The following is a 26,822-nucleotide window of genomic DNA, read 5'->3' as shown; positions in this document are numbered from 1 at the left end:
GTACAGATTTTTCTGTAATTGAGCTTTGCACAATGTGCTACTTGGATGACCTCTTAGAAGCATTCTTACAAACTTGCGAGGGAAAAGGGGTGGGGACTGTTAGTCGGTCAGTCAAAGGTGACTAGTGACTGTAGGCTGAAAGAAGTAGGTGGCCCTTCACTGCTTTGATTAACGCTGTGTAGTTGGCTTCAGATTTGAGCCTTGTAGTGCATGGTTGTCCCTCTGAGCACTTATACTCACCTTGTAGAGAGGATGCAGTTTCAGGGAGGCCTTACCATTTTGTGGACTGGTGCGGATGGAAGGGTCATAGGTCCACTTGTTTAAGAGCTTCTGAGCTAGGGCAGGGAACTTCAAGGCTCATTGTGCTGGAGTCAAACCAGGGATTTTATCGGCTAACTTTATTTTGAAGTGAGGGGAGCATCATTGTCAAGCAAACCCTGAAATTTAGAGATGGTTTTGCATAAGTCCTCCATGTATTTGTTGTTGCAATTGTTGAGGTAGGGACCACCACCACAATGACCAATGCAATTCTTCTTGGTGTTTTGTCCAGTATGATGACTGTAAAGCGCATACATGCAATCATTGTGAGAAGTTGGCCTGGTATATGATGTCCACTATTCTAGTGGGCACCGTGCTTCAGTCCAAACAACCCTTATGGTGATGGTTGTAAAGTCAACCTTATAGACAAGCTTTCCTAGTGGTAGCATGGATCAGCTGTCTTAGGCTGAAATCTCAGAGAGCATGTGCAGCCAGCTGTTTTACCACATATAATCCCTTGAATACCAAATGAAAGGACACCACACAAGGTATATATCAAATATATATGTGTATTTATTTCTAACACAACCCCTCTGAGCTCTTTAAGGTCAGAGATCGAAATACATTACAAGTTACTCATTCAGCATTAAGTTGCACAAATACAGTTCTGCCTCACGAACCATATACTAAGTAAGTGGTATAAGGACCACTTCAGGAATAGTGAATAGGCCTAGGGAATCGCTGGGGCTAGACTACAGAACCTAAGGTTAGGAAGTAGGAGACCCACGGGCGGCGCCTGTAGTGTCTAAACACAGACGCGTGTTCTCATTGACTTCAATGGAGAACGAAGGATTCACAAAGTTATAGATTAAGGGCACTTCCGAGTGGACTACGACAAAACCCCTTTTAACTAGGATACTTGGATAGTCAATACCCATGGGAGCACTGGAGTACTCGAGTTACCTCACCCAAGGAAGCCGGGTGCATAGGTGTTCCTTCGTGTCAGGTTTCGTCGATGCCTTCAATGGAGACCTGCGAAAGAGGTTCTGCAGGCGGCCGAAGGAAGAGTGTCCGGGTGGATCCAAGAGGGAATCGAAGCTGTGAAGAACCTGAAAGCAGAGGGGACAGAGTCTGGGTCACTAGCCAGTGACCAGGATTTAATTTGAATTTGAATTTAAAATTACTTTTAAAGCGCACGTTCGCCAGCGGCTTCATGGCGCTACAACAAACAGAAACAGGGTGGGCAAGCCCAGACAGGATAAATAATTCAGATTATGGGGGGAATAGTTTAATTAAAGGCTTTAGAAAACAAAAGGGTCTTGAGTTGCTTTCTGAACTGGGGGTAAAGAGTCAGGGTCCTAAGCTCAGGGGGGAGGGAATTCCAGAGGAGAGGGGCAAGGGTCGCAAATTTCGAACCGCCCCATTTCTTCCTCCGAAAACGCGGGACCGTAAGAAGGGACTGGGTGGATGAACGGAGGTCTCTAGTGGGGACGTAGGGGGTAATCTCAGAAGAGATGAAAGCTGGAGCCGTGCCCAGTCTCGCTTGAAAAGTGATGGAAGCTAGCTTGAACTGGACACGCTCGCGAACGGGGAGCCAGTGTAAAGATTTAAGGAGGGGGGTGACATGGTGAAATTTGGGTAATTTGAACACCAGGCGGGCCGCCTGGTTTTGGATCTGTTGCAACCGCCTAAGACTATATGCAGGTATACTGGCATACAGGGCGTTGCCGTAATCCAGGCGGGAGATGACCATCGCCAAGGTGATCAGTTTAAGGGCTTGAAAAGAAAAGAAACGGGACACCTTGCGTATAGTACGCAGTGAGAGAAAGGAAGAGGACACCACGGAACTGACCTGGGAGTGAAGAGTGAGTTGTGAATTGAGCTTAATACCTAAAGTTTTTACTGAGGAAGAAGGGACAGGTGGGGAACCGAGAGAAGGGGGCCAGAACAAAGAAGACCAGGGGCTGGATGAACCACCTGTTAACACCAGTTCGGTCTTATCTGGGTTAAGTTTTAGATGGTTGTGGTTCATCCAGTCACGAATATGGGTCATAGTAGATTGGAAATTAGAAATAGAAGACAGAGAGGAAGAAAGATCAAAAACAAGTTGGAGGTCGTCAGCATAGTTATATACTGCGACCTCCATCTGCTGAAGAGAGAAGATAAGCGGGGCAATGTAAAGATTGAATAAGAGGGGAGAAAGAGAAGAGCCCTGGGGGACCCCGCACTGAACTTTCCGGAAATCTGCGGTAAAATCACCCAGGCGAACAGCCTGGGTGCGGTCCCTCAGGAAGGAGGATAACCAGACCAGTGCAGTACCTCCGATCCCCGCCGCCCTGACACGGGAGAGTAAGATGGTATGATCAACCGTGTCAAAGGCGGCTGAGAGATCGAGCAGCACCAAGGCCTGGGTCTTATTGGTATCCATTCCCTCCCTGAGGTTGTCAAGGACCGAGAGTACCACGGACTCCGTAGAGTGTGCGGGGCGGAAACCGGCCTGGCGGGGGGCTAAGACCCCATGCATCTCCACAAAAGTGCTCAGGGTGCGAGTAACGTGGCGCTCGAGCACCTTTGCTAAGAATGGCAAAAGGGAGATGGGGCGGTAGTTGGCTGGGACCGAGGGGTCCGCACCAGGTTTCTTGAGAATGGGAACGATGATAGCAGTTTTCAGAGGAGTGGGCACCACACCCTGGGAGAGTGAACTGTTGAGGAGGTGAAGAGGGGGATCAGAGCATGAAGAGAAAATGTGACGGAGAATGTGGGAGGGACAGGGATCAAGAGGGGAGCCAGATTTGACCAAGGGAATTATTGAAGTGAAGCATTCCTTAGTCAGCGGAGGAAAAGCGTCAAGATGACCCTTAGGGGGAGGACATCGAGGGTCCACAAACGTAGGAGAGGGAGGGGGGATGTTGGCCTTGATAATAGAAATTTTCTGAATAAAAAAATTATTGAGGGAGTGACAGAGTTCAGGTGAGGGAGTGGGTTTCAATGTCGCTCTGTCAGAGAATGCCAAGTTGTTCACAATCGAAAAAATTACTTTCGATTGATTCTCTGCGGCGAGGATTTTGGAGGAGAAATAAGCTGTTTTAGCCCCCAAGATGGCCTGCTTATACTGGGCTAAGATGTTGATAAACTCCAGTCTTAATAGGGGACAGTAATTTCTCCTCCAGGCACGCTCAGCTCTGCGTACCGCTAATTTGGTAGTCTTAAGATCCTCATTAAACCACAGGTTGGCATCCTTCTCCCGCTTAGATGTGACCCGCTTGAGTGGGGCAATAGAGTCACACCCAGAAGTGAGCCACTGGTTGATGGAAGCGGCTTGGGAGAGGGTGGATAACCCCTGTAGTGAGGGGTAGGAGGTCATAAGTGAGTCGGAGAGGTTGTCTAGATCTACTCGTCCCCAAGCCCGGACCCACACGTTTTTAGGAAGTGGAGGTTTGGCCGGGGGATATATAGAAAGGGTAAAAGAAATCGAATGATGGTCCGACCAGGAGCAGGGTAAAATAGAAACAGAATTTACAGGGCAGTTCAAAGACCAGATCTGGTCAAGCACATGTCCTTTAACATGGGTGGGGGAGTGGATGTGAGGTGTAAAGTTAAAAGAACAGAGGGTTTCAGAAAATTCCTTAGAGGAAGTACACTCAGCCGGATCCGACGGCCAAAAATTAAAGTCGCCCAGGAGCAGGATGGAAGAGTTGTTAATAGCAACTGTAGCTAGTACTTCCAGAAAGGACGGAAGGAACAATGAAGGTGATTGGGGGGGACGGTAAATAAGTAAACAAGTAAGAGGAGGAGAAATAGAGGTGGTCCGAATGGCCAGGTACTCGGTCGTAGCAATATCAGGCAGAGGGAGAATTTGAAAGGGAAGGTCAGCTCGGGCAATAAGCGCTACTCCTCCCCCAGCCCTGCCGTTAAGACGGTCCGAGCGTAGGGCGTAATATGAAGCAGGCAGGGTAGCTAAGAGGGCGGGGAGGGAATCATCACGAAACCAAGTTTCTGTGAGAAACAGCAAGTCTGGGGCATGAAGGTCCAGCAGCACTGATAACTCATGCGAGTGTGCTACAGCGGATCGGGTATTAAGATAAAATGCTTTGAGAGTTTTGGTGGGTACCAAGTTGGTAGTAACCATCGGAGGATTAATAGGGGTATGGTAGGGGGGAGAGGAAACATGTGACGGGGACAAGCCGAGTGAGGATATAAGGGAACTGATGGAGGCGGGTAGAGGCCAAGGGCCCTGTAGACTACAAAGGTCTACTGGGGAGTAGGTGAGCGAAAGGGCAGAATGACGTGCCCCTAGCCCCGGCCGGCCGCGGACGGGCGCAGACGGGCTTGACTTATGCGCGACTTCGGCGCAAAGTCGGCGCTCCCGCTGCGCTCGTCCGCTGCGCTCGTCCGCTGCGCTTGCTCCAGGTTGCCATATATAACTGGTTGCCGTGAGCCACTAGACCGCTGACCTGCACGGTGGAGAGGCAGGGCGGAAGTGGAGCAGGACCAGGCAGGAAGTGTCGCTCGTGGGCTGACCCTCCGCTCAAACGGCACCCAGCCGGGGCGGACCGGGGTCAAGAGCGAGAAGATGGAGGTAGATTCCTCAACTGCAAAATATCAATGAAGGTTCGAGTTAGCCTGCATAAATGCACACGCGAGCGCGCAGCGCTATAGTCTCATTCAAGTTATTTAAAATATGCCAAGTACACAGCACCGCTATCAGTCAGCGAGCTGAGCGAGGTAAAATGCATAAAATCAGGGTTCAAATAGCGTTCAAATAGCGAGGGAGCGCGTGAGCAGCCTGCCACCGCTAGGATCTGTAGAAGTTGTCTGAGCGCGGGGGGAAGCAGGAACAAACAAATACCTGGGATACTGCAGCCACTAGACCGCTGACCTGCACGGTGGAGAGGCAGGGCGGAAGTGGAGCAGGACCAGGCAGGAAGTGTCGCTCGTGGGCTGACCCTCCGCTCAAACGGCACACAGCCGGGGCGGACCGGGGTCAAGAGCGAGAAGATGGAGGTAGGTTCCTCAACTGCAAAATATCAATGAAGGTTCGAGTTAGCCTGCATAAATGCACACGCGAGCGCGCAGCGCTATAGTCTCATTCAAGTTATTTAAAATATGCCAAGTACACAGCACCGCTATCAGTCAGCGAGCTGAGCGAGGTAAAATGCATAAAATCAGGGTTCAAATAGCGTTCAAATAGCGAGGGAGCGCGTGAGCAGCCTGCCAACGCTAGGATCTGTAGAAGTTGTCTGAGCGCGGGGGGAAGCAGGAACAAACAAATACCTGGGATACTGCAGCCACTAGACCGCTGACCTGCACGGTGGAGAGGCAGGGCGGAAGTGGAGCAAGACCAGGCAGGAAGTGTCGCTCGTGGGCTGACCCTCCGCTCAAACGGCACACAGCCGGGGCGGACCGGGATCAAGAGCGAGAAGATGGAGGTAGGTTCCTCAACTGCAAAATATCAATGAAGGTTCGAGTTAGCCTTTCAAAAACCTTTAGTGCATTTCTGCATGTTACATCATAGCAGGTTACTACATCCAGTTTTTTCTAAAAAAAAAACAGTAATGAATACATTACAAAGAAGCGCTAACACTATCCCCTCACCTGCCCAGCCCCTAAACATGCACAGCTTCAGCAAAAACACCACCAGGAGTATGGAGAGATGTAGAGTATGGCAGTACACAACTCTGAGGACCGAGGGTTATGACTGCAATTGTTAACCAGGCCATACATATAGTCCGTGAGTGGCAGGGTTAGCATATCTTCCTTATGCGCAGATAGTTCCTCTTCCCACCCAACCCAATTCTCTCACTGCTTCGCGGCTATCAATCATCAGGGTTCAGGGGCTTCAATATTGTTCGGAGGGGGTGAGGAGGCCAACCACCATCCCCGTAGGTGGCACCCTGCACATCTCCAGATGCGAGAAAATTTCCTAGGACGTCTAGGTATGTCAGTGTACATATAAGTAGGGCCAGCTATCAAGAAGGAACAATGGAAGTAAATGGCAAAGGTATATAAAAAGTATATTTTTATTTTTTATGTATTAAAAACCATATTGAAACTGACCAACGGTCACACAATATGATGAATAGGTAAAAATATCTATAACAACATTACATGCAAAAATCATGAAAGGTTCACATAAATTGCATAATACACAAAGTAAAACAATATATTGACAAAAATATACAAGTAATCACAGAAATAAAACAAGCATAAGAACTCAAACCCTGCACATCTCCTCCAGCTGTTCTGTATCCACCTTTTGCGCTAATAGGTATGTAGCCAGAAGACCCCATATGTCCTTCGGTCTTGATTTCAGGGGAAGAAGCTCAGCGTAGCAGGTCAATTGCTCCTGCCAAGAGGTCAAGTCTTGTATCCAGTCCTTAAACTTAGGAGCGCAGCCCCTTCCCCACCTCCAGGCAACTCGGCGTTTCGCAATGAGAAGGCCCAATGCAAGGTACTTTTTATGTACTGTAACTATATCTTGGGTGCTGCCCAGGAGTGCCACCAATGGGGTCGGCCGTAATTGAATTCCTATCATGTGTGACATACCTTCAAACACCTGCGACCAGTATTCCAGTACTTGTGGACATTGCCATGCTAAATGAAGAAAATCCGCCCCCTCCCCTCCACATCTTGCACATCTGTCATCTTCCCGTAATTGGAATTTATGAAGCTTGGCGGGGGTGTAGTATAGCAGATGTAGGAATTTATAGTGGATAAGTCGTAGCCGGCTGCTAGCCGTAACTGTTTCTGTCTGTATGCAACTAAATTCCCATTGCTCGTCCGTTACGAGCACCTCTCGATCCTTGTCCCATTCCGCCCAAGCACGTGGGATATGGTGAGGTGGCGAGTTCTGTACGTGTTTGTACAGCAGTGACGTGCCATGTTTGGGAGGTCTAGGCTGCAAAAGTGTGTGTGGCGGTGGTAGGGTACTCGGTTCCGAGGGGAATGATGGAGTGGCAGCTTTCAGACTTTGCTGGAGTCGTATGTACATGAACAGGTCCATAGTGGTAGGATTATGTGTGCCAAAGAATTGCGCCTTGGAGCGGAACTGTCCCACGACAGAAAGGTCTGCATATCCTTTCATATGTGACCTGCAGTTAAGGGTGACATACCAAGGACAGTCTGGGGGAGTACATCAATGGGGCTTCCAGTCTAGCAGTAATCTTTCGCCAAGCGGCGTTAGTACAGTCTACCGTGGACGGGTGACCATCCTCAACAGCCAAGTGCGGCATAAATGGGGGCGGGTAAAACCAGTAAGGCTGCAAAGTGTGCTTGGGCGCAATAATAGTATTTTTCGAAATTGAGAACATCAAATCGTCCTTGGTGATATGGCAGCATCAGTGTTGCAAGGCTTAATCGGGCCTGTACTCCGGCCCCAAATGGGACGCGTTAATTGTGTTGTGCGCCTTTTAAACAAAAACCTCTCAGTATGATAAGGAATATTGATAAATAGGTATAAAAATTTCGGTAGAAGGACCATCTTAATAAGTGAGACTCTCCCTGCCATTGAGAGAGGTAAATTTACCCACCGTGAAATGTTGTCCGTCACTTTGTCTTTTGCAGTCCCATAATTAGTGCGCATGAGTGCCTCTTTGTCTCTGGTTATGCATATACCCAGATAATTAACCTCGTCATTCTTCCAGACCAAGGAGTAGTCAAGATGGTGTGGTATAGTCTTGTCCGTTAAGGGGAAGATTGAAGACTTAGCCCAATTTATTTGTATCCCATAAAACTGGATTCAAATTTTCTTGGGGCTTTTTAATGTATAATGTAATCTCGTCTGCATATAGTGAACTAATCAACTGTCGAGATGGGTATACTAATGCTCTGTCTTTATGATGTTTTTTTGCAGCCAAGGGCTCAATTGCTAAAGCAAACAAAATTGGGGACGGGGCAGCCCTGCCTCGTGCCTCTAGAGATAGCAAAGTTGTTGGATCTGGCTCCATTCGGCAATGCCGTGGCTATCGACTGCCTTGGATTAGAACAACGGGAGGTTGAGACCCCAAAATTTGCTGTCTGCCAAGCAGCCGGCCGGGCTGCTTGAGAAGGGGAAGCTGTGCAGGACTTCTGCCTGTGACCAGGACTAGCGACATAGGTCGGCTAGTCTCCCTGCTGGGTGAGTGGACATCACCCAGGGAAAACCAAGATCTCCTCCTCCGAAGCATAGAGCACCAGTGCCTGCCTGCTTGCCAAGACCTGAGTGCCCTGGGAGTAAGAGGAGAACGTTGGATGGAGCAGAGTCCAGTGAGAAGCCCTACTGCGGGAGCCCTGTATGCTTGAAGAGGATGCCTGTACCAATATTGGTAGAAGTTTAGGTTGTTATCCACACAGAATATTACAGTTGTGACTTGCTGGTTAAGCCCGCACACTAATACCTGCACCTTAGTAATTTCCTCACAAACTTAAAGGACTCTGCCGGAGATGTTTTACCGTCGCTTGGCTCCAGTCAGGAGCTGGAGGATCAAATACCCCTGTGAGGCAAAGAGTGACTTGCCTCAACTTTGCGGAGCAGTGGCTGCTCCGTTGGGACAAGCTGGCACTGCTGCTTGAGGGAGATTGCCTGTGCCTGTGTGGTGCTGCCGAATTTGGCGCAAGCAGCCTGTCTCCACAGAACAGGATCATGACTTGTGAGCATCTACAGAGAGAGCACTCACTGCACCACTGAATGCTTCCATAGAGCCAGAGCAGGTACAATTAGAACTGGGTCCGTTGAGCCTAGGGGGGGACCCGCTGCTGACGCTGCTACAGCATTATAGACACTTTTGACGAATTCCTAAAGAGTCAACGGAGAACTCTCGAGTATGGCCAATTAGTGAGCATTCCCTAGATGTAGTCATGATTGAATGGGGAATAACCCTGACCATGTTAGAAGGTAGCAGGTGAGACAGGGATGTGCCGGAGAACTAATAGAGCCCCAACCTCAAGGGGATTGTGTTCTTACTCATGAATGTTGTTATGTGTAGAGTTAGAAATAAAATACTTATTTTTCTTATAAAAGGAAGGATTTGTCTGGACATTGATTTATTGTTAGTACTGTATGCACTTTGCGTTATGAGTCATGTTCACTCACCAGTATCTATACTCACCCCGTTCCTCTTCCCTCTCCCCGAAGGAGCCTTTGGCTGCTTGTCCACAGCTTCCGCTGAGAATCAAGTGCAGAAGGGGTATTTGGTGGTGTTGCTCAGGATCCATAGAAGGTTGGGTTCCAAGGGGTAAAAGGCCTCAACCCCAAGGATTGTGCCCAGTAACCCCTGCATGTCCCCTGGTCTCTGAAATGGGTTCTGACAGGCAACTTTAAGGCTAGAGTAAATTTATAAATTCTCTACTTCGAAAGTAGCTCTTTGACCTATCCATTATCCTGTGAGCATCAAGAGTAAAGCAGGTGGTAAATGGAGGGCAATAGGATGCTGCACTATTGCAAACAAGACTAATGAATGAAGCATATTTGTGCTTTCAATCTCAAGCTGCACGGCATTATGATAGTCATTGTTTAATGTATTTGAAGCCCCATCAACATCATCCAGGCCCTCACCCCCAAATTCGACCTACTTAAGAACATCAGTTCTGCAGTAGTGGTGAGCACAGCATCCAACCACAGTGCAATATAAATATTAATCTACTAAGCATGAGGGAAGCTCAAGAATAGACAACTGGCTGGTGTCTATGGGCCTGACATCCTAGATTGGGCAGAATCCTAATTAAATGTCTCTATCATTAATGATCTGCGGAAAACAGTGACTGAATATTCAGACCTCAATCTGGTCTCTGTGCTTCGGATGACTATGTTTTGCAGGCCATTTCAAGTGTATGTTGTTGGGAAGGGCATAGCAAAGGAAGCAGAGACATTGAAATTGATGACTTGACTGGAAAAGATTATACACAGGATCAGAATTATGCCACCCTTTCCTCAATAAATGAACCATTAAGCAATTACAGAGAGGTTGAAGAGCAGAAAGGGAGATTCTTAGGAAAGCAAGCTGACAAATTTTGTATTAATAGATGTTATAAATGGTGTTTCTGGTTGGCCAGGATATGCACCTCAACCCGGCAGAATCTACCACTCTGGTCAGAATAAGGGAGTAACACTGCTTATCCCCATTGGTAGCTTAGCAGAGCAGTCAGGCTTATCCTAGAGGCAACGTGTGAAGCGTTTGCGCAACACACACACACACACACACACACACACACACACACACACACACCAGTAATACACTAGGCATACCACAAAAAGGTACTCCACACAAGGTTATATAAAAATATTATTTGTATTATACATAAAACACATTAGACCACAATCACTTAAACCCTTTTGCCATCTAGGCAATTGTCATGACATCACATAGATCATAAATAATGTTGCCAACCAGACAATTATCATAACTTCAGTTAGTGCCTAAAGTAAATACTTCTAAGTGGCACACGTCACAAAGACCTTATCACTGTACATAAAATGTAGATCTTGAAATGATACTCGTTATCCTGTCATTAAAAGGCCTAAAATGACATAAATCATAATATCAGGGCATAAAATGCAGGTTAGGTCAGAAATCACTCATGGCCGCTGGGCATACTATGCAAATCCTGAAAATGTAAAGGAACACAACCAACATCACAAAATCAGGGCATAAGTAAGAAGCAGCTGGGAAATGACAATAAACACAGGTAGAAACACCTACATCAACCTATTGGAGCTGGTATGGCAAGAATAATAATTAAGGCACCAGAATTACCAATTTCCACCCTGAACACGAAAGGCACAGCACACCTGCACTTCTTTGACATGTTATATGGTAATTCCTGAATGTCTCCTGTGTTCAACACAATGGGGGTCTCCGCTGAGGTTTCACCCCATCAGGCGACAGAAAAATACCCCACGAGTTACGTTCTGTCTAGAAAGGAGGGAAGGCACCAATGTAGGTAACGGTGCTGGGGAATCTTGTCTGCCACCCCCACTCCAGCATACTGAAATACCAGATAAAGCTGCCTGCAAACACGCGGTGCAGCTGCTGAAGACAATGGCAGCCCCCCAGGGCAGGAGTTTCAGCAGGACACAGGTCCACTTACAGAGGAAGTGCAGCATGATGGCACTACTCCCAGGCATGTCGCAAGTACTCGCATTAGCATCGGTGAACTCTGGATAATAAAGGCAGATGTGGGAGCACCGATGCTCTCGGATCGCGGGATCTACGGTAACAGTGGTCCCCTCTGAGATTTGACAATTGATCCTCTGATGCACGAGTGGAGCACAACAACGGCCCCTCAGGTCATTCATCCACGGGTGGTCTTGCTCTATCCCTCTGGATGTTGAAGACTCTACTCCTGCTGCCTGCGTAAGACCAGGACAAAGCCACCAGAGTGCCATACTTTCCTGCTGACTGAGGATTGCTGCATCACACAGGTTACTCTGGTCGCCCCGGGGTGGAGGCAGCTTCGGGGACTTGATGTTGGTGGACCACCCTCAGGAGGGCAAGAGCCACATTGGTCAGTGCTGCGCTGACCTAGGGGCAGGAAGCCCCCGTTACTCATGCGCCGACTTGGGGCGAGGGCAAAAAGAGCAAACCCACGATTAGCACAAATCCAGCACTCTCCCTACGCTGGGTTGCAGCAACATTAACTGGAAGTGTCCTCATTCTCTGCTCAGAGCACGCTACTGCAGGACTCACGGAGACTCGAGTTCCATGACAGAGTTGCTCAAGATACCTCCTTTGTAGGCCCCCTTGAGAGCACTGGGGGCACACGCACAGCAACAGCAGGCAGGAAGGACAGCACAGATAGTCAGCCTGCAGAGGGGAAGTCCCTCCAGAACAACAAGCAGACTGTCCAAATGGTGGCTCGTCCTAGCAGCACAATAGTTCCTTCTGGCAGGTGCAGTCTGTAGAGGCAGCAGAGTCTGGGTACAAGTCCCCTACAGTGTGGTCACAGCCCCTGTACTTATACCCACAAAGTCTTTGTTCTGGGGGCACTTTGAACAACTTTAGAAGAGCACAACACCCCCATTCAATCCTCAGGACTGCTCCAGACACACTACAGGGGGGCGGAGACAGCATTGTGAAAGGCAGGCATATCCCTATTCAGGTGCTAGTGAAATTCCTCCCACCACTCTAAATGCAGACCAGACCTATTCAGACCAACTAAGAGTCAGCCAGGAAAGGCAGAATACACGTCACTGTGGCAGTAAACTGCACACGCAGGCCTTGCAGTGGCAGAGGCCTGAGACAGGTTAGAAGGGCTACATCTGTGGGTGTCCCAAGCAGCGCTGCAGGACCACTAGATGCATTTAATTTACAGGCCCGGGATATATAGAATACCACTGTACAAGGGACTTACAGTTACATTAAATATGCAAAACTGGTGTAGACCAATCTTACCAAGTTTACATGAGTGAGCACATGCACTTTAGCACTGATCACCAGTAGTAAAGTGCTCAGAGTCAGAAAACCAACATAAACAGGTCATAAAAAGATACAAGAGGAAGGCAAAAAGTTCTGGGATAACCCTGTCAAAGGGCCACGTCCAACATTAAAAAATAGTGAATTACTAAGAATCAGCAGAATCTTAATCTACACTTGAATTCACACGTGTATACTGACTGACCTGATGCTATTGCATTTGAAACTATTTTTACATGACCTGTTAAAGTGTGTTATCCTGGCTTATGAGTAACTAGTCCTTAATTAGGTTTTAACATCATCTTGTCAAAAATGTATGTCATATTCACTGTTTATTTCTGCTGCGCATAGTCAATTCAATTTAATAGAGACTTTATTTCGGTTTTGTTTCAAACCATAAAAGTATACATATAAAAAACATTGAACATTTCATTTTTAAAAATCATAATTACAAAGAAAGACATGTTATACGTATTTCATTAATGAGTAAGTAGACGAGATCAGCAGTAAAGTGCAATTAATACTGGGTTTACAACATGATATAAGATCTTTCAATAAATAAGCTCATCATCCTTCAGAGGTGTAGAATCACTGGTCCAGGCAATTTCTCAGTTTGACAGGTAATTAAAAAAATTCTATAACGTGAAGAACACTGTCACTATGCAGAAGCTGTAAATACATAAGTGCTGGTCTTCTTTGATTAAAATTAATTTTCTTTAAAAGAGCAACAAGGTAACGTCTGCGTGGGTATTCATAAAACCTACATAAAAATATAAAATGCAGCATATCCTGTGGAGACTTCCCGTCGCAGCCACAGGGAGCAACAGTTTTATTAAAAATATCCGACTTAGGTCTAATTAAAAGATGATGAAAAATATTAAACCTGAACCTCGTCAGCAGAAATTTTTCATGAGAAGTGAAGGTGCATGTTAAATACAGTTCTATGGTGTCACAGGTTTTTAACATAACATATTTCCTGATATTAGGTTTCTTGACATCCTCCCCTTATCTTTGGGCCCTCCTGTCCATATGAAAAGCCTGCTTAATTGCTGCCACATCTCCCTTTACAATCCCACAAGGGTTTTCAAACAAATTCAAACATCCAAGCCTCAAACAGCAAGATTTCAGGTATTTTAGCCAGGGCACGCACATTGAGTTGTCCTGAGACACAAGGTCTTCCACAATCAGGTGGGTAAGCGGAATATCTTGGTTTAACCACAATTTTACTCAACATGTCAGTGGTCTTAGGGCAAATATGTCAGATAGGTACTGAGTCCCCAATTCTTCGTGTACCGCTAAATTCGATGTGCTGGCCGGAACACAGAGGAGACGTTTTAGAAAATTGTTTTCAGTAACCTGTAACTGTTCACCACTTACGTAGCCCCATAACTCACTGCCATATACAGCGGTAGCTATCGATTTAGCATTATAGAGTTTCATCATTGCAGTATTTGGCTTCTTCCCCAGTTTCGTGGCAAAATTAAAAATAGAGGTATTTACCCTTGTCATTTCCCCTTTCTTTCTGGCCACGTGAGGGCCCCAGCTGAGCTTAGTGTCAAATACGACACCAAGATATGAAAATGTTTGAGTGATGGGGATCAGAACATCATCTAGTTTAAAAATACAATTATTTTTCGGTTGTCGGCCAACATGCATTATATATGATTTAGAATTGTTGACCAAAAGGTCTCTGTTGGTCATAAAAATATTAAAAGCATTCAAAAGCGCCTGGAGACCCTTTCCCGTTCTAGAAATTAAAACCTGCATCATCTGCGTATAAAAGTACAGGAATACCCCGCCTGCCAACTCTGGGGCAGTCTGATTGTACCTCCTGTAGAGCAGCATCTAAATCATTAATATACAAAGTTGAAAAGAAATGGGGCCAGAATGCAACCTTGGCGCACTCCCTTTTTAATGTTAAAGTTTCCAGTGGTTTCCCCATTTGTTGAGTACCTAACATTTGCACTGGTGTTACTGTGCAAGTCCACCAGAAATTCCACAATCCCTATGTCCACACCTTTCTCCCGCATGATCTGCCACAGCCTTCCCCTGTTAACACAATCGAAGGCTGATGACAGATCCATGAAGGCAAGGTGGACGGCTCCCTTCTGCACAACAGTATATTTACTCAATATAAGGAAAAGATTAAGGCACTGTGTTATGGTGGAACGGCCTCCACAGAAGCCATATTGGGAGATGGACATAATATTATTGTCAGACGTCCAACTTGATATTCGCTGCAGTAGGATCCTCCCCATAATCTTGACCATGGAATCTATTAGTGAAATTGGACGATAATAAAGGGGGCTGCCCTTGTCTCCTTTCTTAAACACAGGGACAATTGTTGATAATCCCCAGGACAAGGGACAGCCCACTATAGCAGCTGCATTGAATACAGCTACCAAGATGGGTGCCCAAAAACCTGGATCAGATTTGTACAGATCCGGGGGGATTCCATCAGGTCCAGGGGCCTTCCTAGCTGTGAGTCCTTCTATGGCGTCCATTACCTCACTTATATCAAATTTAATTATGCCCCCCCTGACATAAGGTGAAACATCAACTATTACAGGGTCCACTGAGTGATACAGTTGTTTAAAATGAAACTCCCACTCCTCCTTAGTTATGCAGCAGTCTAGTCCATCACCCTGGTCTTCTTCCAAAAACGGTCTTTTGACTAACGCCCAGAATTTTGTGCTGCAATTTAAGGTGGAGGGGTCAAGTATTTCATCCCAAGCCTCTTTTCTTAAAAACTCCTTACGGGATGCAATAGCAGACTTATATTCTTTCCAACACAGTTTTACACCCTCCTGATTTCTTGGAGTGACTGACAGAGCTAACCTGAGATTACGTGCAGCTTTGGTACAATCATGGTTAAACCACCTGGGACCCCCTTTCACCAAGTTCTTTGCGGGGGCCGTCATCAGTTCTGACACCTTCTCCAAGTTTTGACATGCAATAAGGACCTGCCTGGGATCTCCCCACTCATGTGTACAATTCTTAATATCCTCAGTACATTTATCCACAATATTTTTGTATAGAAGATCTGGGGTAACCATTGACCATTTAAGTCGCTGCCTCCCATCTGTTGTACACAGCCTACCTGAGCTACAGTTCTGATTTCCCTTGTTAACCCAAGGTCCCTTCAGACGAATTATTAGAGGGTTATGATCACTAAATTCACTATGCTCAATACTGAACGAATCCAGAAAAGTCTGCATCATCAGAGAGACTAACATATGATCAATAAAAGTGCCCCTTCCATGCCCTTTAAAAGTTGGAATATCAAAGCATATTAACGGGTCCCTGAGTGTCATAGCCAGTGAGAGGTCCAAGTTGTTCATTAAATCATTACAAAGTTCCCCATCCACTGTATGTTCCATGTGTAAACCACCCAGGCGCTCACAACGCAAGTCTGTTAAGCATTTCTTCAGTGGATCACCGCAGGGATGTACATTAAAATCTCCCATGATCATAAGATTATGACTAAAATCCTTCATAGAAGTAGTGATAAAATAATTCAATACAGATATTTGATTAAAGCCTACACTATCATTAGTCGCATTATAAAAATTCACCAAACCAGCCAGACAGTTTTCTCCATTTAAAACTAAGCCCATCACCCCAGAATACTGTGATTCGATTATACGCATTTTACAAGGGACTAAAATAGAAACAAAAATCACAAGTCCCCCCTTTGGTCTACCTCTTACTGATGGAGTAGCTGGCACATAAAAGGCCTTATACTCTTCCAGGAAAAGATCACACTCTACCAGCCAGGTTTCTTGTAGACAGATGACCTTAAATTGCATGATATAGTTAACCTAGTTTTCATCAGCCATTTTGGCAGCCAAGCCGCAATATTCCACGAAACAACAAAACATCCAGATACTATGTCCAGTGAGTTCTCTACGGGTACAAGTTCACCTGAAGCCACAGTGCCCTGAGCCACAGGTACCTCCCGTCAATCACACATCTCAAGTCCAGACAGAGCATCATACCTATTTTGAGTGTTGACATTAAATCCATGGTGGGAGCGTCCAGCGCTAATAATCCTATGTTGGATTTCATCCATATTTCCAGGCCCGCATGGATTATTATTGTTATATAGAAATTGTGTGTCCATGGCTGGTGTCTGAGGTTCAAACACCCGCCTAGTTATCCTTTGTTCGAGGGTGATGGGGGACTGGGGGGGGGTTGCACAAGTGTGCGTAAAAGTACCCCAATGGGCGCACACAAATACTGTTCTCATTATATACTAGTGAAGATGCTCTTAAGAGGACAGTTGCCACATGTTGGGGATGTTTAAAATTTACAACAATGCAATCCCCACTTCCCAGTTTTTTGGACGGGCCTACCCAGTTCACCCTCCTTACTGCCATTATCTGGTCTGAGTAAGAAATAGGAAAGCCACAGTTTTTGTTAAGCCACGCTACTGTCTTGTTTTTCAGTGAGGCGTGAGATTCATCATATGGTGAGGCGGGATGGGTACCACAAGGTGGAACGTTAGTCAATACCGCCACAAACGGTGCACAGTCAGGTGGTAAGTTCAAGTATCGATTGTTCCTAGGGGGCCTTGGAGCTGGTCCGCTCCGTGGAGCTAAATTGGGTTGTGTCAACAAAGCAGGTGCTACTGGGACGACTGGTGTGCTTAGTACCTCCTTCACAGTAGTAGCTACTGCAACAGTATTACGAGTGTTCTGATGGTCTTTAGCACCCGTCACCTCCTGCCCTCCTCCCCCAGCCTTAACCCTTCCACTGGTGGGTGCAGCCAGGTGTGTAGACACCAGGCCGCCAAGCCTAGCCACTTCCATGACCAGGGTGTCTATCTGAATGGTCAGTGGTTTAATCATCTCCTCTATTTTTGCTACAAATTTTACTTCTAGATTTTTAATAAGAGAAGCAAACTGTTCAGCATTTATGTTAAGACCACTTTCATTATTTCCAGTGAACACAAAGGGGTTTATGACAGGGCCATTCGTTTCTTTCCCATCTAGATCCCTTCTTTTTTGTGCTATGTTTCCTCCCCCCGTTTTTTGCTGTGCTATCCTGCAGGTTCGCATCGGCCTTAAGACAGGTGGAGCTTCTCCTGATTCCTCGCTTGAGAGGGCGTGTTGGTCTAAGTGTACCTCAACACTCACCGTAGTGGGCGTCTGCGGATCTACTCTGACGACTCCACTCATATTTTCCTCAGCCTCTGTGGTCACCTCTGTGGTCACCCTTAGCGGAGACAACTCTGGCAAGTCCAGTGTCGGAGTCCCCTTCCCTAGTGATGCACGTCTTTCATTATTAATCTGACTTACTTTCTTCACCATATAGTTGTCAATGGTGCCGGGGCCTATTGCAGGTTTATCATTTTTGGGTTTAGACATCTTATATAAGTATAAAGCAGTATATAAGGTTGTATAAAAGCCACTACTCACTCACATGAAATACACCAAAATAAAGAAATAAAGTCTCACGTGGATAGTACACAATAGAAGTCCAGATAAAAGGTGTAGGGTCCCTGGCCCAGCCCAGTCTCCTTTGCCCGGGTTAAGCCCCGGGCGCTCCCGCGCGCGACTCGCGGGGCGAGAGGCGTTCCTGTCCTTTCACGCGCCTCCGGGCGCTGTGTTGACGTCACTATTGCGCCACAGCCGCCGTGGCACCTGGGAAATGGAGTCCCAGCGGCGGCGATGGTGCAGGAGAGGCACGAGAGTGAAGAGCGACGGGCCGTTACCCTCACGGCAGGAGAAGATAGCAGCGATGTGGGCCGGTTAGCCTTTCCCCTCACGACAGTCAGGCAAGTCCCTGGTGCAGCCCGTGTGCTGAAAAACGCTCCCCTGCACATAGTCAAGCAAGGCATCTTTGTTTATTTCTGAATGACACTGTTCTTGAAGAAGACTCTTTGGCATAAACTTAGAACGTAACATTTTTTTCCAGGGCTCTTGCATGTGGTATTGAATTTATTCACAATGGTTTACTGTTGGTTATGTAACTAGTTTGCTCTGACACCTCCAGATGACATTAGGTCAGGGGGTTGGTGGTATTCATTATTCATGTAGAAGGTTAGTGGTTAGGTAGTAAGGCTGGACAACGTTATTAGTCTGTATTCCGATTTGTTGAAAATGTATTTCCTTCCTCATACCACAATGCAGCAGTTTTCATACTGTTCTATGGGGAGATTTACTTCATATGTGCCTGATTTTGGGAGCGGCACATTGGAACAGTGGTCCAAGTAGACATTAAGTGAACACACAAAGTATATCAGTCAAAAACAATTATTCAACAAAACACATATTGTAATTAGCACACAGTGTTATTAAATCACACTGAGCATACATTGGTTTATAATATTATTAAATCTTTTCAGAGTGCCCCTAGACAAGAGATGGGAGAAGGGGAAATGAGGTGTTGGAAATTCAAGTTAGGATAAAGAAGTGAGTAGGAAGTGCAAACCACAAAATGCGTTGTTTAGAAAACACAAAGGCTCATATCTTAAGCCAAAACATTCGCAGTGTAACAGAACAGTAAATAGCCATGATTTGTAACAATATCACAGTGATGAATCGCTGTTGGCCAAGCTGGCTAGTAACACAGATGTCAATGTTTCGGCCCCTAAATAAGTAGGTTAATATATCCCTTACGCTGGGGTCTTCATCAGGACAGGGATGGAGGGGAAGGGTCGGATTTCTAGGGATAGAGCATAAAAATACCTTAGAATTGGATTTTTAATTCAAGATCATTAGCCAATTACTGAGCTTCGAAATTTACCAGGAAATAGCCCTCCACTGAGCGCAGGAGAAGGAGTGTGGGCGCGTAGGCTCCAATTTGGCGAGAACACCTGCAAAAATAAGGTGCAGATTCAGCAAGATCCTCCTGTAAATGCCGTAAAATGGGGAAGGAATGGACCGTATAACATCACTGACGTACATAAAAATCAATCCATAGAAAGACAAGCCAGATGAACCAGCTGGGCCCTGTATTATGTCCGGTTCTAAAAGGGAAAAGATTAAAAAGGGCTCAGCTTTTGGGGGTGAGCCAGAAGACCTTTCCTATGCTACTAGCAGTGATGCTGTCTGAGTTCTTACTGATTTTCCTGCATATTTGGAACTTGGTCTTTATGGATTTTACCTATTGCTCTGCATTGGTTTTTTAAAGAGAGCCTAGTTTGCAATGACTTTATGCATTTAAATGAGATCAGTTGTATTTGCAGTTCACTATATCTGTATTGTACATTTAGCATTTTTGTAATAAATCTTCATAAAACTTCTAATTCTGCCCTTTATCCCACTCATTGAGTCAACCTTTTCTTATTTGGCTGTATTTTGATATGTTGATTTGTACATTATCTTGGGACACATTGCCTCATGAAATTGAGGTTAACACTATTCTCGATCTACCCAACAGGGGGGATTTTTTTGTAGTGCAAGGTTTTAGGAATACAGCACACTCACAAAACTCAGGTCCTTAGACTAGAGGAATGTAGAATACAAAGTTGAATGCTATGCAGTACACTTAGAAATATTGCATGTATTCTCGCCACTGTGAGTTCAGTCTAGAGGCACTACTACAGCGCAGCAGACTTGCAAACTATCTTAATGATATCACACCTGCATGATTGGAAAGGTTCACACGTGTCTACCTTGAGGATTTACTAGAGTGGTGAAGTACCTGGGCATGATGGGATTACAATTCCATTTTATGAAGGCTATGCTAATTTGATAAGCCCCCAACTGCGTAAGGAGTATGAAGGAGCCATTCTGGAAGGGGAACTTCCCACAATGACATGAAAGGACATTTGGTTAGCAGATCAGATCAAAAGGCCACTGTGCATCATATAGTAATTGCTTTTCATTAATAATATGATGTTTGCAAACATCCTAGCTAGAAGACTAAAACCACTTATGTCAGGTCTGGTACTTCCACACCAGACTGATTTTATACCCAGCCGCCCAACTTTGTTAAATTTAAGTACTCTCCCAGCAGTAATACACCATTTAGATCCTCAATTACCATCAGCGTCTCTTTTTCTTGACACTAATAAAGTATCTGACTCTCTGAAATAGCCGTATGTTTCAGGTATTAACTGAAATGGGTCTGGTTTGGCATTTTATTAAAATGATCTTGTTCCATAGGAACCCCTTGAACAAAAGAGTTTATCAATGGGCAGTGGCACCAGACAGAGTTGCCACCTGTCACCACTCCTATTTGCCATTGCTGTATTAACCTTGGCCTTTGTGTACAGGCAGCTACATGCCCACAGAGGAATTTACATAGGTGGCAGGCCATTGGTTGTATACCTGTACATGGACAATGTCCTTTCGTATATACAGAAGACAACCAGAAACATAAATCCAGTTATTCAGGAAACCATCTCATTCAGTATTATCCCAGGACTAACAAGCAATTGGGCAAATCAAAGTAGCCATAGGGGCAAGTTTTATTCATTTGGCATGGGCTTGTCCATAAGTTTTTAGGAAGAGTGATGTCTGCACTATACAAGATGAGTTAAATCCTTGCACCATTAAGGGGGCTAGAGAGCCCACGATAAGATGGCCGCACATTAGGGCAGCGCTGCCAGCCGGACAGCTAATTTCAGCAGAATGCTCCGCATGGGCAGCCTCCAGAGGCCTTAAAATGCCTTATTGTGTTGCAGTGGTAGGCGGGAGACACCGATAAAGGTTAAAAAGCTGTGAAGAGGTAGGCAAAAGCAAGAAGTAATTGCTGATCGGCCAGCGACATCCGAGAACAACAGCCCAGAGCGCTCTTAACTAAACACGGAGGGTTACTACTGGCCTACAGGAAATTCGTTCTGGGCGCTTGAGGCAGGAAAGCATCAGAGGGACTCACCATGGAATATGGGGGAGCAAAATAAACTGAGCAACAGATCTTAGATCTTATTTAGCTGGTCACGGGCAGATGGTCTGGGCCCACTCTTACTCTGTCGAAGTGCCGCTTTTGGAGGTCGGAGTCCCTCAGGGGTCGGTGCTTAGCCCGACTCTTTTTAATATCTTTATGACCCCTTTGGCGGTGCTGGCAGAGTCCTTTGGGGCTCAGATCATGTCATACGCCGATGACACCCAGCTCCTTTTCACTTGTGGAAAGGGGGCTGAGTTCAACGGAGAGAGCATCCGCGGCTGCCTTGGGGCTGTTTTCGATTGGTTTCAGCGAAACAGCCTCAAGTGAAACCCAGATAAATCAGAGGTGCTTTTCTTCGGGTGTCAGGCTGACCCGAGGTGGCAGGATTGGTGGCCTGTGAACATGTTCCCTCTCACGTCCTCCTCTCTGGTTGCTAATAACTTAGGGGTCAAAATTGACAACAGCCTATCACTTAAGTCCCAGATCCTTGGACTGACTGGCACTTGCTATGGTCTCCTTAAAATGTTGCACAAGTTTCTTCCCCTGCTCCCGTTGGCGCATAGGAAGACTACGGTCCAGGCTCTTATTTGTTCCAGGCTGGACTACTCAAATGTTTTATATTTGGGTCTTCCGGACTATATACTACAAAAACTCCAGGTGGTCCAAAACTCAGCGGCACAGGTGATTTTTGGCCTTCCTCGCCGAGCGAGAGCCTCGGACCTGCTACTTTCCCTACACTGGCTCCCTATCCGGAAGCAGATTGTTTTTAAAACACTTACGCTGGCGCATAAGGCACTCCATGCGGTGGGAGCTGAATATATTCAGAAACGTCTTGCTTTCTACAAACCTACAAGATCCCTTAGATCGGAATCTCTTGGTCTTGCTACTGTCCCTGCTGTTAGGAAAGCAAGGGTAGGGGGACGCTCTTTCAAACACCTGGCTCCCCAGTTATGGAAAACCCTCCCTCTGTCACTCCGCTGTACCTCGAACCTGCTTGCCTTTAGAAAAGGTCTGAAGACGTGGCTCTATGGACAGTGATCTGCTTGTTTCTTCACCTCTTTCTACCTCCCTTTGTAGTTTGCTGTGGGTCAGAAAGCGACAGGACACTCCCTGGAGTAGCCGAGCGGTATATAATACACCCATAACATTAACATTAACATCATCCAGCAGGCCTGCAGCGGCGACCCAGGCACGAGCGGCTTCAGCGTCAGCTGTCCCGGATGAACGGGAGAGAGGCGGAGAGTTATGGCTTCCCTGATGCACATTGATATCAGGCGGTAAAAATTAATGAGATGACAAGCGTATGGAGCCTAGTACCTGGGGGAGCTGCAGGTAAGAAACAAAAAGGAGTAAGCCGGGAGGCGAGGGTCATAGCAAAGAGCTGTGTGCTGTTGCGGAAGGAGGCACCTGGCACAGCCGAATCTGCAAGGAGGCTCATATAGACCTGCAATAGGCGTGTTGGGGGAGAGGTGTAGATATAAGCGCAGCTTCTACGGCGCCTAAACAATGGTGAGAAACCCCCATTCTGCCATTTTAGCCTAGTACTGAGGAACGAGGTGTCTCTGCTGATGTGACTAGGAACGAGGACGTGTCCCTGAGAAAGTAGTGGGAGATATTGGATGGGCCTGGAAAGATCCCACGCAACCTGGCCTGAGCTACAGGAAAAGATAGGAATGGTGCTGGGTGCTGTGCGCTAACATAATTGGAGCAGGACACATGCCTGGTGAGGCCGGCTGAATCAAGAGTAGGAAAACCACAGTAAGAGCCCCACATGTAGGGTGAGCTGGTTGCGAGCACAAAGGAAGAAGGCGAGAAATGGTTTGTGTTGAAAATTGCCCTATTTGCAGGATTATCCCCAAACATTTTGCTTCTTCCTCCTTTATTTTTCTGACCTGTGGTTGTTGGCTATAGGACTCTGGGCATTTTACCATTGATGATCAGTGCTAAAGTGCATATGCTCTCCCTGTAGATTGTTATTGTGATTTGTTATCCATGATTGGCTTATTTGTTTTACCAGTAAGTCCCTAGTAAAGTGCACTGAGTGTGCCAGGGCTGATGATCCAAATGCTGTTAGTGGGCTTGCAGCACTGATTGTGCCACCCACATGAGTAGCGTTGAAAAGAGGTCTCAGGCCTGCTACGGCAGTGCCTGAGTGCAGTTTGCTAACTGCCATGTTGACCTGGTCAGTGCACCCACTTGCCAGGCCTTACCCTTCCCTTTTTTTACACATTAGACACACCTATGGTAGGCCTAAGGTACGCCCCCTGGGCAGGGTGCAGTGTATGTGAAGGTAGGACATGTACTAGTGTGGGTAACATGTCCTGATTGTGAAATGCTGCCAGTTTGGTTTTTCAGGCTATCTTTCCCATAGGACAGAATAAGGAATGCTGTGTAACATGTTTACCTACATATCTTCCCATAGAAGCAAGATAGAAAATTGGAATCTGGTATCCCTGAACTCAGAATTTAATAACACATCTTTTAGGAAGGCTGGTTTTTAAATTCAGTATTTGAAAATAGCACTTTTAGAAAGTGGCTATTTTCTTGTTCAGCCTTTCTGTGTGCCTCTGCCTGTTTGTGGATTGACTGTCTGGTTTGAGAGTGACAGGGGCTGGGGTGGCTCCAGGAGTCTGGGCGAGTCAGCACTAGGCTGAATAGACCTATCTGCATTTGGAGTTGTTGTAGAAGTAGCACCTGGGCCTGAATAGGGCTGTACCTGCCTTCCACAATGCTGGCTCCCCTCCGGTGGTGTGTCTGATGACCCTAGCCCCCACTAACAAAGGAAGAAGTTGTGCACTGGCAGAGTGCACCCAGAACTGCTGTGGACTGGGTCGAGGACCCCTCACAAATAGAGAACAAAGACGTTTGGGGTATAAGTATGAGAGCTGAAATCCCTGAACTTTAGACTACTTTGGAATCAAGGAGGAGCCTCTGCTGAGGAGAAAAGCTGAAGAGCTGAAGGAGAAGTACTGCCCTTTCTGTGTATCTGGGGTTGGCCTGCAGTTGCTATTTCTGCCAAAGGAAGGAGAAGGACTTTGCTGTGTGCTGTGTCCCCTGCACGAACAAAAGACTTTGCTGTGTGCTGTGTCCTGAAAAGAAAGTCTCCAAGGGCATGAGAAGAGCTGACCTCCTTTTCTGGAAACACAGGGATATAAATGTTTCCAAGACTACTTCATGATCAAGAGGAATCCCTGCCAAAGAAGATCAGCTGAAGAGACTGAGAAGAAGTACTGCCCTTGCTGTGTGTCTGGGGTTGGCCTGCAGTTTGCTGATTCTACTGAGGAGGAAACTAAAGGACTTTGCTGTGTGCTGTGTCCCCTGCTGAAAGAAGGTCTTTGCTGTGTGCTGTGTCCCTCTGAAGGAAAGTCTCCAAGGACCTGAGAAGAGCTGGCCTCCTGTTTCTGAAGTGGACACAAAGGACTTCACCCCCAGCTTCCCTGAACTTCCTTGCTGGGAGTTCCAGGCTGCCAGGAGGGCCTGTAACTGTGTGTGAGGCCCTTTTACTGAAGGGAGCTGGAAGCACGACGCAACAAGAGAGAAGCGTGACACCGCCGCAGCAGCTGATGTCGCATCAATGAGGAAGCGTATTGCCGCTGCCGCTGTTCGCCGTCGCATCCCCGGAGAAGCATGCCGCCGCACAGATGGTGCCATCGATTCACCGGAGAAGCATGTCATAGGGCAGTCACACTGCCGAGGAAGTGCGCTGCTGCTTATTGCCGCTGCAACACCGGAAAAGCGTGTTGCAGTCACCAAGGGTGTCGTCGCATCACCGGAGAAGAGTGTTGCAGGGCCAGTCGCGGCTCAGAAAACCACAGAATTTGCCACACGTCCGTCGGGCGTGCACGCATCGCCTCTATGTTGTAGCATTGCAGTCAAGACGCCATTTTCTCGCATCGCACTGGATCGGCACAACGCATCGAGGCGCCATCTTGCCGCATCGGAACCGGAGAGCAGGAAGAGTCAACGCATCGCCGTCTCTGCGACCCTTTTGTCTGTTTTGCGTTACGCATCCCAGGTACTTTACATTTCATCATCTATGAGTTTATTTTTGTAACAACCTTTCTAAAGATATTCTACTGACTTTTGTATGCTGGATTTTTGTGGTTTTGGTCTTGTGTAGTTTAGATAAAGGTATTCAATTTTTCTAAACTGGTGTGGTGTCCATTTGTGGTGTTTTCACTGTTTTTACTGTGTGTGTTGGTACAAATACTTTACACATTGCCTTTGGGATAAACCTGTCTGCTCATTCCAAGCTACCATGGGGGTGAGCAGGGGTTATTTAAAGTGTGAATTTCCCTTACCCTGACTAGATGCAAGGGTCCCTATTTGGTCAAAGGCACCTACCTCTGCCAACTAGAGACCCCCATTTCTAACTGTTTGTCTCCTGCCTGCTGCACATTGGTAGTCAATCCTAATGGAGATTAAACTGCAATAACGATGACTTGTAAACAGCCACTAGATAGCCCTTGAAGTCTGTGTATATTCCTGTTGCCATGAAACCTTAGCTTTCCTGAGGCATTGTAAAGTACATGGAAGGCTGATAGATATTGTGACCAGATGTCCTGGTTTTCCCCACGGGCCCAGTTTTCGGAGCAGTGTCCCCGTGTCCCAACACTTTGCTCTAAATTACAGAAATGTCATGTTTTTTGTGCAGTGCCCGGGTTAAACAGATAAATTTACCTGTTTTTAAATAGTGTCTCTAACCGAAACACTCTTTAAAAAACATGACATTTCTCTGCTTACTACCCACAGATGCTGAGACGGGTCTCTATTGGGCTCTCCATTTTTGCCCTCAGGATGAAAAAAAAATCTTACTGCTGCAGCAATACCCCCCTCACTGCCTTCAAAGAGTTCTTTCACAGTCTCATCATCCCAGAATTGGAGCATCTTCATATGTACAACAAAGCCAAATCTGTTGCCTATTTATCTTAAGCAGCTAACAACAACTGACAAAGGTAATAGTCCTGGCTTGTTGTAGGTGTAATTTGACAAGTATTAATTATCTGAATACAATGACAGAAGCAGCCAATTTTTCGGGGAAGAGACTATGGTAAGCATATACTTTTAGCTTATGTGTTTTAAACCACGCCCTTAATTACATCGGCCACACCCCTTTGAGAGACCCACCAGTTTTTTCATCCCACTTAAAGCCTGGCTACTTCTGTCATGTCACCTGTTCTTTGTAGAGCGCTGTGTGGGACTTCAGCACGCTGCTGTGTTTCGGAGCGCTGGGAGGGCATAGGGTGCATGAGTGGTTGAAGGGAGTGTGGGGGAATCATTGGGTGTTGTGCATGAGTGGTGATGTGGTCAAGTTACTGCAGCCTCCATACCTGCTCG

The sequence above is a fragment of the Lissotriton vulgaris genome, chromosome 5 (assembly GCF_964263255.1).
Source record: "Lissotriton vulgaris chromosome 5, aLisVul1.2, whole genome shotgun sequence".
NCBI classification, from domain to species: domain Eukaryota; kingdom Metazoa; phylum Chordata; class Amphibia; order Caudata; family Salamandridae; genus Lissotriton; species Lissotriton vulgaris.
The sequence above is the reverse complement of the archived record's forward strand: the minus strand, read 5'-3'. Positions refer to the sequence as shown.